The sequence below is a fragment of the Triticum urartu genome, chromosome 4A (assembly GCF_056163025.1).
Source record: "Triticum urartu cultivar PI428250 chromosome 4A, HENAU_Tu73, whole genome shotgun sequence".
NCBI lineage: Eukaryota > Viridiplantae > Streptophyta > Magnoliopsida > Poales > Poaceae > Triticum > Triticum urartu.
Window position 1 is genome coordinate 437,830,085 of NC_141876.1, and position 11,116 is coordinate 437,841,200.

Genomic DNA, 11,116 nt, shown 5'->3' on the forward strand with positions numbered 1-11,116 from the left:
TTTGCTAGGTTTTCGTGATTTTGATGATTGCTCTTTAAACTTGCACCTTGCGGATTCAACTATTAAGAAACCTATGGGAAGAATTAATGATGTTCTTATTGTTGCAAATAGGAATTATGTGCCCGTAGATTTTATTGTTCTTGACATAGATTGCAATCCTTCATGTCCTATTATTCTTGGTAGACCTTTCCTTAGAACGATTGCTGCAATTATTGATACGAAGGAAGGGAATATTAGATTCCAATTTCCGTTAAGGAAAGTCATGGAACACTTCCCTAGAAATAAAATTAAATTATCATATGAATCTATTATGAGAGACACTTATGGATTGCCTACCAAAGATGGCAATACCTAGATCTATCCTTGCTTTTATGCCTAGCTAGGGGCGTTAAACGATAGCGCTTGTTGGGAGGCAACCCAATTTTATTTTTATTCCTTGCTTTTTGCTACTGTTTAGTAATAAATAATTTATCTAGCCTCTGTTTTGTTTGTGTTTTTTGTGTTTAATTAGTGTTTGTGCCAAGTAGAACCGTTGGAAAGACTTGGGGAAAGTTCTTTTAATCTTGCTATAAAAAACAGAAACTTTAGCGCTAACGAGAATTGATGCCATTTTTATTTGCAAAGTGATATTTAGTTAATTCTTTTTTCAGATGATTAATAAATAAATTACTCACGTTCAGAAATTTATTTTAGAATTTTTGGTGTTCCAGAACTTGCGTTAGCTACAGATTACTACAGACTATTCTGTTTTTGACAGATTCTGTTTTTCGTGTGTTGTTTGCTTATTTTGATGAATCTATGGCTAGTAAAATAGTTTATAAACCATAGAGAAGTTGGAATATAGCAGGTTAAACACCAATATAAATAAATAATGAGTTAATTACAGTACCTTGAAGTGGTGTTTTGTTTTCTTTCGCTAGCGGAGCTCACGAGATTTTCTACTTTAAGTTTTGTGTTGTAAAGTTTTCAAGATTTGGGTAAAAGATTTGATGGATTATGGAACAAGGAGTGGAAAGAGACTAAGCTTGGGGATGTCCATGGCACCCCAAGATAATCTAAAGACACCTAAAAGCCCAAGCATGGGGATGCCCCGGAAGGCATCCCCTCTTTCGTCTACTTCCATTGGTAACTTTACTTGGAGCTATATTTTTATTTACCACATGATATGTGTTTTGCTTGGAGCGTCTTGTATTATTTGAGTCTTTATGTGTTAGTTTTCCACTATCATTCTTGTTGTACACACCTTTTGAGAGAGACACACATGATTCGGAAATTGTTAGAATACTCTATGTGCTTCACTTATATCTTTTGAGTTATATAGTTTTTGCTCTAGTGCTTCACTTATATCTTTTAGGGCACGATGGTGGATTTGTTTTATAGAAACTATTGTTCTCTCATGATTCACTTAGATTATTTTGAGAGTCCTACAAAACAGCGTGGTAATTTGCTTTAATTATGTTAGGCATTCAAGATTAATAAAAAAATTCTTATGAGTGTGTTGAATACTATGAGAAGTTTGATACTTGATAATTGTTTTGAGATATGGAGATGGTGATATTAGAGTCATTCTAGTTGAGTAGTTGTGAATTTAAGAAATGCTTGTGCTGAAGTTTGTGATTCCGATAGCATGCACGTATGGTGAACCATTATGTGAAGAAGTTGGAGCATGAATTATTTATTGATTGTCTTCCTTATGAGTGGTGGTCGGGGACGAGCGATGGTCTTTTCCTACCAATCTATCCCCCTAGGAGCATGCGCGTAGTACTTTGCTTCGATAACTAATAAATTTTTGCAATAAGTATGTGAGTTCTTTATGACTAATGTTGAGTCCATGGATTATACGCACTCTCAACCTTCCACCATTGCTAGCCTCTCTAATACCTCGCACCTTTCGCTGGTATCATACACCCACCATATACCTTCCTCAAAACAGCCATCATACCTACCTATCATGGCATTTCCATAGCCATTCCGAGATATATTGCCATGCAACTTTCCACCGTTCCGTTTACTATGACACGCTCCATCATTGTCATATTGCTTTGCATGATCATGTAGTTGACATTTTAGTTGTGGCAAAGCCACCGTTCATAATTCTTTCGTACCAGTCACTCATGCATCATTGCTATCCCGGTATACCGCCGGAGGCATTCATATAGAGTCATACTTTGTTCTAGTATCGAGTTGTAATCATTGAGTTGTAAATAAATAGAAGTGTGATGATCATCATTCATAGAGTATTGTCCCAAAAAAAGGAGAAATGCCAAATAAAAAAAGGCCCAAAAAATAATAATAATAATAATAATAATAATAAGGGACAATACTACTATCCTTTTTCCACACTTGTGCTTCAAAGTAGCACCATGATCTTCATGATAGAGAGTCTCCTATGTTATCACTTTCATATACTAGTGGGATTTTTTATTATAGAACTTGGCTTGTATATTCCAATGATGGGCCTCCTCAAAATGCCCTAGGTCTTCGTGAGCAAGCGAGTTGGATGCACACCCATGATAACCCACAAGTATAGGGGATCAATTGTAGCCTCTTTCGATAAGTAAGAGTGTCGAACCCAACGAGGAGCTAAAGGCAGAACAAATATTCCCTCAAGTTCTATTGACCACCGATACAACTCTACGCACGCTTGACGTTCGCTTTACCTAGAACAAGTATGAAACTAGAAGTACTTTGTAGGTGTTTTTGGATAGGTTTGCAAGATAATAAAGATCATGTAAATAAAAGGTAGGGGCTTGATACGTCTCCAACGTATCTATAATTTTTGATTGCTCCATGCTACTTTATCTACTGTTTTGGACTATATTGGGCTTTATTTTCCACTTTTATATTATTTTTGGGACTAACCTATTAACCAGAGGCCCAGCCCAGAATTGCTGTTTTTTGCCTATTTCAGTATTTCGAGGAAACAGAATATCAAATGGAGTCCAAACGGAATGAAACCTTCGGGAACGTGATCTTCTCACCGAACGTGATCCAGGAGACTTGGACCCTACTCCAAGAAGTTTCTGGGGAGGTCACGAGGGTGGAGGGCGCGCCCCCCTGCCTCGTGGGCCCCTCGTGGCCCCCCTGACATACTTCTTCCGCCTATATATCTCCATATACCCTAAAAACATCCGGGAGCAACATAGATCGGGAGTTCCGCCAGAAGCCTCCGTAGCCACCGAAACTCAATCTAGACCCGTTCCGGCACCCTGCCGGAGGGGGCAATCCTTCTCCGGTGGCCATCTTCATCATCCCGGTGCTGTCCATGACGAGGAGGGAGTAGTTCTCCCTCGGGGCTGAGGGTATGTACCAGTAGCCATGTGTTTGATCTCTCTCTCTCTCTCTCTCTCTCTCTCGTGTTCTTGAGATGATACGATCTTGATGTATCGCGAGCTTTGCTATTATATTTGGATCCTATGATGTTTCTTCCCCCCTCTTCTCTCTTGTAATGAATCGAGTTTCCCCTTTGAAGTAATCTTATCGGATTGAGTCTTTAAAGACTTGAGAACACTTGATGTATGTCTTGCCGTGGATATCTGTGGTGACAATGGGATACCACGTGCCACTTGATGTACGTTTTGGTGACCAACTTGCGGGTTTCGTGACATTGGGAACCTATGCATAGGGGTTGGCACACGTTTTCGTCGTGATTCTCCGGTAGAAACTTTGGGGCACTCTTTGAGGTTCTTTGTGTTGGTTGAATAGATGAATTGAGATTGTGTGATGCATATCGTATAATCATGCCCACGGATACTTGAGGTGACATTGAAGTATCTAGGTGACCTTAGGGTTTTGGTTGATTTGTATCTTAAGGTGTTATTCTAGTATGAACTCTAGGGCTGTTTGTGACACTTATAGGAATAGCCCAACGGATTGATTGGAAAGAATAACTTTGAGGTGGTTCCGTACCCTACCATAATCTCTTCGTTCGTTCTCCGCTATTAGTGACTTTGGAGTGACTCTTTGTTGCATGTTGAGGGATAATTTTATGATCCAATTATGTTAGTATTGTTGAGAGGACTTACACTAGTGAAAGTATGAACCCTAGGCCTTATTTCCTATCATTGCAATACCGTTTACGCTCACTTTTATCATTAGTTACCTTGCTGTTTTTATATTTTCAGATTACAAATACCTTTATCTACCATCCATATTGCACTTGTATCACCATCTCTTCGCCGAACTAGTGCACCTATACAATTTACCATTGTATTGGGTGTGTTGGGGACACAAGAGACTCTTTGTTATTTGGTTGCAGGGTTGCTTGAGAGAGACCATCTTCATCCTACGCCTCCTACGGATTGATAAACCTTAGGTCATCCACTTGAGGGAAATTTGCTACTGTCCTACAAACCTCTGCACTTGGAGGCCCAACAACGTCTACAAGAAGAAGGTTGTGTAGTAGACATCAAGCTCTTTTCTGGCGCCGTTGCCGGGGAGGCTAGCACTTGAAGTTATATCTTTAGATCTTGCAATCGAGTCTTTTAGTTTCTTGTTTTATCACTAGTTTAGTTTATAAAAGAAAACTATAAAAAAATGGAATTGAGTTTGTCTCATACGCTTCACCTTTTTAATATCTTTCGTGAGTATGATGGAAAGGATAATTGTGCTCAAGTGCTAGAAGAAGAAATCTATAAAATGTTTGGCACTAAATATTTGAATGATGAGCATGATTGCAATGTTGTTAGTATGAATTCCTTGAATATCCATGATGCTAATGATATGCAAAGCCACAAGCTTGGGGTAGCTATGTTTGATGAAGATGATATTTTTTATCCCCCAAGTTTTGATGAGCAAATTTATTATGATGAAAGCATGCCTCCTATCTATGATGATTATTGTGATGACATGTATGCTTTAAAGAATGATGATAACCATGAAACTTGTCATCTTGATCTTAATTTTCAATCACATGATAGTTATTTTGTTGAGTTTGCTCCCACTATTATTCATGAGAAGAATTTTGCTTATGTGGAGAGTAATAAATTTTGCATGCTTGTAGATCATGAAAGAATGCTTTAGGTGCTGGTTATATTGTTGAATTCATTCATGATGCTACTGAAAATTATTATGAGGGAGTAACATATGCTTGTAGGAATTGCAATAATATCAAGTTCCCTCTCTATGTGCTTAAAGTTTTGAAGTTATGCTTGTTTTACCTTCCTATGCAAGTTGATTCTTGTTCCCATAAGTTGTTTGCTCACAAAGTCCCTATACATAGGAAGTATGTTAGACTTAAATATGCTAGTCATATTCTTCATGATGCTCTCTTTATGTTACAATTCTTATCTTTTATGTGAGCATCATTGAAATCATCATGCCTAGTTAGGGGCATTAAACGATAGCGCTTGTTGGGAGGCAACCCAATTTTATTTTGTGTTTTTTGTTTTTGGTTCTGTTTAGGAATAAATAATCCATCTAGATTCTGTTTAGATGTGGTTTTATCTTTTAATTAGTGTTTGTGCCAAGTTAAACCTATTAGATCTTCTTGGAAGATAGTTATTTGATCTTGCTGTAATTTCCAGAATCTTTGCGCTCAGTGCCCGAATTTTCAAAAATCACCAGAACGTGATAAAATAGTGATTCCAATTGATGCTGATCAATAAAAAAAATTCCCAGGTCGTCTAATTTTGGTAGAATTTTTTGGGTTCCAGAAGTTTGCGTTAGTAACAGATTACTACAGACTGTTCTGTTTCTGACAGATTCTGTTTTGCGTGTGTTGTTTGCTTATTTTGATGAATCTATGGCTAGTAAAATAGTTTATAAACCATAGAGAAGTTGTAATACAGTAGGTTTAACACCAATACAAATAAATAACAAGTTCACTACAGTACCTTAAAGTAGTCTTTTGTTTTCTTTCTCTAACGGAGCTCACGAGATTTCTATTGAGTTTTGTGTTGTGAAGTTTTCAAGTTTTGGGTGAATTCTTTTGATGGATTATGGAACAAGGAGTGGCAAGAGCCTAAGCTTGGGGATGCCCATGGCACCCCCAAGATAATCCAAGGACACCAAAAAGTCAAAGCTTGGGGATGCCCCGGAAGGCATCCCCTCTTTCGTCCACTTCCATCGGTAATTTACTTGGAGCTATATTTTTATTCACCACATGATATGTGTTTTGCTTGGAGCGTCTTGTATTATTTGTGTCTTTGCTTGTTAGTCTAACACAATCATCCTTGCTGTAGACACCTTTTGAGAGAGCCATGTATGAATTGAAATTTGTTAGAATACTCTATGTGCTTCACTTATATCTTTTGAGCTTGATAGTTTACTCTATGTGCTTCACTTATATCTTTTTGAGCGTGATAATTTTTGCTCTAGTGCTTCACTTAGATCTTTTAGAGCACGGTGGTGGATTGTTTTAAAGAAACTTGATCTCTCATGCTTCACTTAGATTATTTTGAGAGTCGTTAATAGCATGGTAATTTGCTTAATGTTAATATACTTGGTATTCAAGATATGTGAAACTTTCTTTTTAGTGGGTTGAATACTAAGATAAGTTTGATGCTTGATAATTGTTTTGAGATATGGAGGTGATAATATCATAGTCGTGCTAGTTGAGTAGTTGTGAATTTGAGAAATACTTGTGTTGAAGTTAGCAAGTCCCGTAGCATGCACGTATGGTTAAAGTTGTGTAACAAATTTGAAGCATGAAGTGTACCTGGCTTGTGCATCCTTATGAGTGGTGGTCGGGGACCAGCGATGGTCTTGTCCTACCAATCTATCCCCCTTGGAGCATGCGCATAGTAATTGATTTTTGATGACTTTTAAATTTTTGCAGTAAGTATATGAGTTCTTTTGACTAATGTTGAGTCCATGGATTATACGCACTTTTACCTTTCCGCCATTTGCTAGCCTCTTCGGTACCGTGCATTGCCCTTTCTCACATTGAGAGTTGGTGCAAACTTCGCCGGTGCATCCAAACCCCGTGATATGATACGCTCTTTCACACATAAACCTCCCTATATCTTCCTCAAAACAGCCACCATACCTACCTATCATGGCATTTCCATAGCCATTCCGAGATATATTGCCATGCAACTTCCATCATCATCATCATCATGACATGCTTTACTTTTGTCATATTGCCATTGCATGATCTTGTAGTTGACATCGTATTTGTGGCAAAGCCACCATGCATTATTTTTCATACATGTCACTCTTGATTCATTGCACCATCCCGGTACACCGCCGGAGGCATTCATATAGAGTCATATCTTGTTCTAGTATCGAGTTGTAATCATTATGTTGTAATCAATAGAAGTGTTATGATCATCATTATTAGAGCATTGCCCAATCAAAAAAAAGAGAAAGGCCAAAAAGAAAGGAAAAAAGAAGGGCCCAAAAAAAGAGAAAATAAAAAGGGCAATGCTACTATCTCTTTTTTCCACACTTGTGCTTCAAAGTAGCACCTTGTTCTTCATGTAGTGAGTCTCATATATTGTGCTTCAAAGTAGCACCATGATTTTCATATAGTGAGTCTCATAAGTTGTCTTGTTCATACTAGTGGGAATTTTTCAATATAGAACTTGGCTTGTATATTCCAACGATGGGCTTCCTCAAAATGCCCTAGGTCTTCATGAGCAAGCAAGTTGGATGCACACCCACTAGTTTTCTTTTGTTGAGCATTCTTAGCTCTAGTGCATCCGTTGCATGGCAATCCCTACTCCTTGCATTAACATCAATTGATGGGCATCTCCATAGCTCATTGATTAGCCTCGTTGATGTGAGACTTTCTCCTTTTTTTTCTTCTCCACACAATCCCCATCATCATATTTTATACCACCCATAGTGCTATGTCCATGGCTCGCGCTCATGTATTGCGTGAAGGTTGAAAAAGTTTGAGATTATTTGAGTATGAAACAATTGCTTGGCTTGTCATCAGGGGTATAGAAGTAGGGAACATCTTTGTGTGACGAAAATGAAGCATAGCCTAACTATATGATTTTGTAGGGATGAACTTCCTTTGGCCATGTTATTTTGAGATGACATAATTGTTTGATTAGTATGCTTGAAGTATTATCATTTTTATTGTCAATATGAACTTTTGTCTTGAACCTTTCGGATCTGAATATTCATACCATGATTAAGAAGATTTACATTGAAATTATGCCAAAGTATCACTCCGCATCAAAAATTCTCTTTTTATCATTTACCTACTCGAGGACGAGCAGGAATTAAGCTTGGGGATGCCTGATACGTCTCCAACGTATCTATAATTTTTGATTGCTCCATGCTACTTTATCTACTATTTTGGACTATATTGGGCTTTATATTCCACTTTTATATTATTTTTGGGACTAACCTATTAACCAGAGGCCCAGCCCAGAATTGCTGTTTTTTTGCCTATTTCAGTATTTCGAGGAAACAGAATATCAAACGGAGTCCAAACGGAATGAAACCTTCGGGAACGTGATCTTCTCACCGAACGTGATCCAGGAGACTTGGACCCTACTCCAAGAAGTTTCCGGGGAGGTCACGAGGGTGGAGGGCGCGCCCCCCTGCCTCGTGGGCCCCTCGTGGCCCCCCTGACGTACTTCTTCCGCCTATATATCTCCATATACCCTAAAAACATCCGGGAGCAACATAGATCGGGAGTTCCGCCAGAAGCCTCCGTAGCCACCGAAACTCAATCTAGACCCGTTCCGGCACCCTGCCGGAGGGGGCAATCCTTCTCCGGTGGCCATCTTCATCATCCCGGTGCTCTCCATGACGAGGAGGGAGTAGTTCTCCCTCGGGGCTGAGGGTATGTACCAGTAGCCATGTGTTTGATCTCTCTCTCTCTCGTGTTCTTGAGATGATACGATCTTGATGTATCGCGAGCTTTGCTATTATATTTGGATCCTATGATGTTTCTTCCCCCCTCTTCTCTCTTGTAATGAATCGAGTTTCCCCTTTGAAGTAATCTTATCGCATTGAGTCTTTAAAGACTTGAGAACACTTGATGTATGTCTTGCCGTGGATATCTGTGGTGACAATGGGATACCACGTGCCACTTGATGTACGTTTTGGTGACCAACTTGCGGGTTTCGTGACATTGGGAACCTATGCATAGGGGTTGGCACACGTTTTCGTCGTGATTCTCCGGTAGAAACTTTGGGGCACTCTTTGAGGTTCTTTGTGTTGGTTGAATAGATGAATTGAGATTGTGTGATGCATATCGTATAATCATGCCCACGGATACTTGAGGTGACATTAAAGTATCTAGGTGACATTAGGGTTTTGGTTGATTTGTATCTTAAGGTGTTATTCTAGTATGAACTCTAGGGCTGTTTGTGACACTTATAGGAATAGCCCAATGGATTGATTGGAAAGAATAACTTTGAGGTGGTTTCGTACCCTACCATAATCTCTTCGTTCGTTCTCCGCTATTAGTGACTTTGGAGTGACTCTTTGTTGCATGTTGAGGGATAATTTTATCATCCAATTATGTTAGTATTGTTGAGAGGACTTACACTAGTGAAAGTATGAACCGTAGGCCTTATTTCCTATCATTGCAATACCGTTTACGCTCACTTTTATCATTAGTTACCTTGCTGTTTTTTATACTTTCAGATTACAAATACCTTTATCTACCATCCATATTGCACTTGTATCACCATCTCTTCGCCGAACTAGTGCACCTATACAATTTACCATTGTATTGGGTGTGTTGGGGACACAAGAGACTCTTTGTTATTTGGTTGCAGGGTTGCTTGAGAGAGACCATCTTCATCCTACGCCTCCTACGGATTGATAAACCTTAGGTCATCCACTTGAGGGAAATTTGCTACTGTCCTACAAACCTCTGCACTTGGAGGCCCAACAACGTCTACAAGAAGAAGGTTGTGTAGTAGATATTAGGGCTGTTTAGATAAAGACACAACTAAGTTAGTTTTAGTAGAGAGCTTTTTGTTACGAGAAAGTTATTTGTCCCTAGGCAATCGATAACTAGACCGGTAATCACTATTACAATTTTATATGAGGGAGAGACATAAGCTAACATACTTTCTCTACTTGGATCATATGCACTTATGATTGGAACTCTAGCAAGCATCCGCAACTACTAAAGATCATTAAGGTAAAACCCAACCATAGCATTAAAGCATCAAGTCCTCTTTATCCCATACGCAACAACCCCCTTACTCGGGTTTGTGTTTCAGTCACTCACGCAACCCACTATAAGCGAATCATGACCGTATTGCAACACCCTACAACAGGGATCCCTCACGCCTGCGCGACACGGAGAGCACCATAGGACAGCACCAATAATAAAACATGCAACTCAAACCAATCTTGATCATCAAATAGCCCATAGGACAAAACAGATCTACTCAAACATCATAGGATAGCCATACATCATTGGGAAATAATATATAGCATTGAGCACCAAGTTTAAGTAGAGATTACAGCGGGTAAGAGAGAGGTTACACCGTTGCATAGAGGGGAGCAGAGTTGGTGATGATGGTGGTGAAGTTGTTGGTGAAGATTGCGGTGATGATGATGGCCCCCGGTGGCACTCCGGCGCCACCAGAAGCGAGGGGGAGAGAGCCCCCCTCCTTCTTCTTCTTTCTTGACCTCCCCCCTAGATAGGAGAAGGGTTTCCCCTCTGGTCCATGGTCTCCATGGCGTGGGAGGGGCGAGAGCCCCTCCGAGATTGGATCTGTCTCTCTGTCTCTCTCTGTTTCCGCGTTCTCAGATTCTACCCTTTCACCGTTTTTTATATTCATAGAGATCCGTAACTCAGATTGGGCTGAAATTTTAACACGATCTCTATCCGGATATTAGCTTTCTTGCAGCGAAAGAAGGGCATCAACTGCCTTACGGGGTGGACACGACGGTCAGGGGCACACCTGCCCCCCTGGGGCGCGCCGCCCTGCCTCGTGCCCCCCTCGGGCATCGTCTCGCGTGGATTTTTCTTCCCAAAAATCATATATATTCCAAAAAAATCTCCGTCAGTTTTTATCCCGTTTGGACTCCGTTTGATATGGATATTCTGCGAAACAAAAAACATGCAACAAACAGGAACTGGCACTGGGCACTGGATCAATATGTTAGTCCCAAAAATAGTATAAAAAGTTGCCAAAAGTATATGAAAGTTGTAGAATATTGGCATGGAACAATCAAAAATTATAGATAC